This window comes from Elaeis guineensis, chromosome 6, assembly GCF_000442705.2.
Source record: "Elaeis guineensis isolate ETL-2024a chromosome 6, EG11, whole genome shotgun sequence".
NCBI lineage: Eukaryota > Viridiplantae > Streptophyta > Magnoliopsida > Arecales > Arecaceae > Elaeis > Elaeis guineensis.
In genome coordinates this window covers 1,414,677-1,420,676 of record NC_025998.2, presented here as the reverse complement: position 1 = coordinate 1,420,676, position 6,000 = coordinate 1,414,677, and positions in this window count along the sequence as shown.

Here is a 6,000-nt window from a genome sequence, read left to right as displayed (position 1 = left end):
TTACAAGTTTAAGAAAGTTGACTCGGCTGTTTGATTCTTCGATTTCATCATGGACCCTAAAAATACAATCCTAAAATGTGAGCCATTTCACCACATCTATTGAAACTTTGAGTTATAATCGATTCTTTGCAATTTGCTCAGTAGTTTGTTTTTTATAATCTTTTCAATAATTGCAAAGAATTTCTTAGATCATGATAACTTTTCATCGCTTTTCTATGCATGGAGTTTGGATCTTTCCGATATGACCAAGAAAAGCACAATTGGTTCCATCGTTAAGTTTCTTCCATGATCGAAATCCATCTCCTGTAAAAACATTTGATCCGTAGCCACGGCAGTTTTTTGATGGCTTATCGAAGAGAAAGCATGGAAGACAAAAGATGGTATTTTTTGTTGGCGAAAATTCCAACCAATTCGAAATAATTTGTACCAAAACATGAGAAATCGACGACCATTCTCTTGGGCATTAGAACTAGGAGGAGGGACCGTTGGTAAGGCCCGCTTTAATGTAAGCTCTTCAAACTTCATCTTGTCGATTTGGGGGATAATCTCAAATAGCTTTGCGTAATCCCAGATCACGCACCAAAGAAGATGCATCAAACTCTTCTAGTTCAATTCTTGGAGCTTTAATACGATGATTGTCCTCTTGAGGAAAATTGATACGAGAGCTTTCATTATGAGCATGGTCACTATCAATTTGGGTCCCGTTTTAACCTCTTGGGAGGAATCAACATGAGAAGTGTCATTATCACTTTGGGGAGCCTTCCTCTTGAAAAAGGAGTCAATTTTTTTCTTACCCAAAGTCATAATTGATTTCCGTAATAACCTGTAAAAAAATAAAAATGAATCACATGCAGTTTCAGTTGTATCTTATTTACTACACATTAAGAAATATTAGTTCTGTCCCTAGTCCTCTATTACTGTGATGGCCGGCCATGTAACAAAATCAGCCCACAAAGCCCAAATGAAAAAAAAAAAAAAAAAAACATTTCCTCCTCTCGCCGGCTCCCAATCAGAGTCGGAAAGAACCCCCCTCCGCTCTATTTAAGGAGGAGAATCTTCCTCTCTCCTCTCACCGAAGATTCGAGATCCAGTCGGCGGCAATCGTCGGAAAATCACCGCGGAGCCCCTCCTTATGCCGTCCATTTTGCTCACCGAAAAAGCCTCGCCGCGTCGAAGGTGAGCCTCCTCCTCCTTCCTCTCTTCTCCCTTTCCTTCCCGTGCTGGTGTGCATGCTCGCGGCGATCGGAGTCGCCAGATTTTGTTGCGGAAGAACCTCTATTTTTGCCCATTTTTCTTTGATTTCCGACGCCGGTGGTCACCGCCGACCACCGTTTGGCCTCTCCGAACCTATGAGGGTTGCCCCTTTGCCGTTGCCTTCGCCGTGTCGGCTGTGGCCCGAACGGCCGGTCAAAAGGAGGGACTTGTCGGTCCCCTGTTTCGGCCCAAAGGAAGTCCGGGAAGAAGAAAAGAAAGAGAAGAAGAAGGAAAAGAAAAGAAAAAGAAAAGAAAAAAAAAAGAAAAGAAAAAGAAAAAGAAAAGAAAAAAAAAAGAAGAAAAAAATAAAATAATAATAATAAATAGATTTTCTCTCCTCTCTTTTCAGGAAGAAAAGAAAAAAAAAAAGAAAGAAAAGAAGAAAGAAAAAATAAAATAAATTAATTAATAAATAATGATATAAATAATAAAATATGAAAAGAGAGTTTCTCTCTTTTCCTCTCTCCTTCAGCCTGAACTAGTATTTTCTCTCTCTAAATTGGACTTTCTCTCTACTTTCTCTCTCTAAATTATTTTCTCTCCTAAGATTTTTAAAATTTTAAAAGAATGATGATGAATTTAAATGATCTAGTGATAATTTTTTATCTGCGATCATCGGACGGTACACTGGCACCCACTTTGATCAAATTAGATATTTTTAGATTTTAATTTTTATAATTTTATTAAATTATCGATATGATAATTTCAGCATGATTTGATCTGATCGATCGGATTTGTTGAATCATATCGTCCAAAGAGTCCAAGATGAATTTTCTCTCTCTAAATTTCTCTCTAGAATTTTCTCTCTCTAAAGCCATTTCTCTCTCGATCGATTTCTCTCTCTTGATCGATTTATCAATAATTTTTTTTTTAATATTTTGATCTAATGAAGAATCTTGATCCATGATTGTTGGGTAGTGTATTGGCACCACCTTGATCAGACCATGAATCTTTAGATTTAATCATCCATGATCCCGATCTAGTCATGACTTGATTTGATCATGTTGATTTCACCAATCAAGATATTGGATCAATTGTAATGTTGGATTGTTCACCTGATCAATTCGAATTGTACCTCATGAATTCTCTCTCCTCTAATTGTCTCTCTCTATTTGATTTTATGAAGAAACCTCGGTCCTATCACTTCGAATCGATTTGAACTGATAGTCAAACTTTGGATCGTTTAGGTCCTAATTAGATTTTGATTAGATAAAATTAGATGATGGACTCAATCTAAACCGTTAAAATATGGTATTCGTATTTTTCTAATTATTGAAATTGATTCTGTATAGGATTATGATGTTTGATCATGGGATATCGCGATATGATCTACGAATAAATTTTTGAAGAAAATTTATAGAATTATGTGATTTATTGGAATGCATTCGAGGTAAGTAATGTTTCACTTTTTTTAATTTATCGTAAATTATAATATATTTTTCTGACATGATTTGTGAAACGATGCATGAATTGGATGAATGGTATTTTGTTATGAAAATATCTTATTTGAAATGTTATGATGAAGCATGATTGAACATATTGATTCCATGATGCATTATATTGATTGATTTCGATACTACATGATTATATATTTTATTATCGAAATTAGAATATGAAATATGATTTATGAAGAATTTGATATAAGAACAATATGAATTGACAATCTGACTATGTAAAGACCCGCCAATGGGGGTATATACGTTGGTAATTGATTTGTCCTGAGAGTTTATGTCGTCAGAGAGACCAGCGACAAACCGCCAGAGAGACCAGCGGTTCCGAAGGACTTGTTACCAGATGATTCGCAGCTCACCATAAGAAGATACGTGGTGTTATGACCTACCACAGGAAAAATATGTCATAGCTCATGGTTGACGAAAAGAATTGAAGAACGAAAGAAATTGAAATCTCGAAAGAAACTTAAATTTTGAAAAAAAAAAATTTGGCATGAACTATATTGTATAATTAAAATTGATTTTGAATTAATGAACTTGATATGCTTATTTTCTATAAATGATTATTTACTTAAATGTCTGATGAAATCTATTGAAAAGTGATCATTGCTTACTGGGCTGTCTAGCTCATTACCTCTTATTTTACTTTTTTACAGATATTGAGAATTAAGATGATACAAGATATAATGAAAAAATGATCAAAGCAGAATCTCCATACTTTTATTTTAAATTGAAAGTCTTATTGAATTTGATGTAAGCCTATGAATCATTATTGAATTTATTGAGATATTAAAAAAAAATTAGATCGTTATATTTTGGATTTGAATTATTGACTAATTATTCCGCTGTTGTTTTAAGATAACATGATAAGATGCCTTACATGCTTATGGAAGATTTTTTATGAGTATGCGCGGTTGCTATGACCCTCGATTCACAATCTCGGGTCGGGGGCGTGACAATTAATATTTAGTGGTATCAGAGCGTTAGTAGATGAACTAAGATGTGTATAGAAGGATGTTAGTGGATAGACACTAAGGAATTATGTGTAGATCTTTGATGATTGTAGTGGGAGAAATCTTTATGAACTTTTGGTTAAATATTGAGATTATGTATGAAAGGATCACAAGAGATTATGACATATAGAATTTGAAACATGATGGATGATCTATTGATCATGATATGATTAGTTAGATTTTGATTGAAAGTAATTAAAAAGGATTGACATAAAATTTTATTGTGCATTGTGGTTATTAATTTGATCATTGGTTATTCAAGTGAATCGTAAGTTCAAATTGATGTGAAATAATACTATTATATTACTTCTAGTTGAGAAGTTGACTATTATTGGTAAGATAAAGATTTGATAATAAAATATTATTCAGAATGGGCTAAGAAAGTTTTTTTTTTATGATGCTTGATTGGAATATTTATCGAAAGTGAACTTGATATGTGGATCATATATAAAGTGGTATATTAGGATGAATGCATATTTGAAGATATTGCAAAGAAGCCTATTTTTATTGATGAAATTGATTTTGAGATTGTAGGATATTCATGTATTGGAAGCTTTAATCATCATCCTTAGATCTAAATAATGATCTTATTATGTCTCTTGGAGACTACATGATGTGTATGAAATTTAATTTAAAGATTTGTATCTAAGTTGATCAAGAGATTTTTTGATATTATTGTTGAGGTTGTTAATGAAAAATTGATATCTTTAGATTAAGACAAAAGATCTGATTTATATTTATTTTAGATTATGAGACCCATGTGAAATTTGTCATTTAAAATTTTTAGATTTAGAAATTGATATGAAGTTCTTTTACTTTTGTTAACGGGTCCCTAATTGAATCACTATTAAATGAGATTTGATTTTTGAGCTTGTATGATTGATGTGAAAAGATATTTGATAAATATTGAAGATCTTGATTATAGAAATTTTAGAAAAAAATAATGATTTAAAGTTCTTATATATTCAATTATGTCCAAATTTGGTGGAGCATCAAGGATTTTCTCATTGATTTGACTTATAAAGATTTTGATTTAAAAATTATCGAATTGAATTGATATGAGAATTAAAATTTGATTCACATTGATTATAGTAAATCTATATGGTTTTAAATATGATATTGGACTCAAGGTTAATCAAGATTATTGTACACCAGTAAAAGTATGAATGAGAATCGAAAGTTAATCTTTGACTTCAATTAAAATTTAAAATTTTAGATCTTTTCTATTAATAAGATAAAAAAATAATTTGATCAAAATTTTTTTGGTGAAGTTAAGAAATTTTGATTGTTAGATCAGAGTGCGCAGTAGAAGCATGGTAATCTGGATTACTTTGAGTAAGTCAGGAATGTTGACCCTTTGAGTTAAAAAATTATGATAGATGATATGTTTGATACAAAAAATTTATTGATATTAGAAAAATAATATTTTAAAATTTTAAATTATTTTAGATATCCTAATGTGATTTTTAAAAGTAGTGCTTCCACCTACTATGCTACAAAAATAATTAGCATCTTAATTCTAGGATGAGTGGACTTTGATTTTTTGATTTAAATATTTAGAGATAAATTTCTCTATCCTAAAATTGAATTTTACAATTCTCTATTTATTAGGAAGAATTTGAGATCATTTATTGAATGATGATTTTGATCTTAAATTATTATACTCAAATATTTAGCTCCAGGTATAATAATATTTGAAGTTTGAACTCTTTTGATTATTATTATTTCTTTGACTAAATGAAAAAGATTGAGATTGTCTATTGATATCGACGATTGTTCTACAAAAGATGGATTGAGTTATTTATAATTTAATTTGATAATGAATCGATTAATTAAGAATATTAATATTTAGATAAAGCAATTGATATACTTACTTAGAATAGAGCCATTGATTTTGATTATAAAAAAAATATATATAGTTTTGATTTAGATCAATTTTTGAGTTATTGATTTTTATTATGGAATGACTTAATGATAAAATTTACTTCAAGAATTAGAATATTTAAGAGTTTGAGGGTTTGAGTAAAAAATTTTGATGACTAAAATAGTGATTTTGATTCTAATCAGCATCGGTATATTAATCTTTTCCTATGAAGTGACTTAATGATGAAGTTGCATCGAGAATAAAATATCAAAAGTTCAAGAATGAGATTAAAATGGTAAATCTTTAATCTTTGAAAGTATGAATAAGAGAAAATATTTTTGAATTTTTATTGATTGGGATGTCATAGTATGATTTACGAAAGTATGTTTTTCCTATATCATGATGGGTTGATTAATTA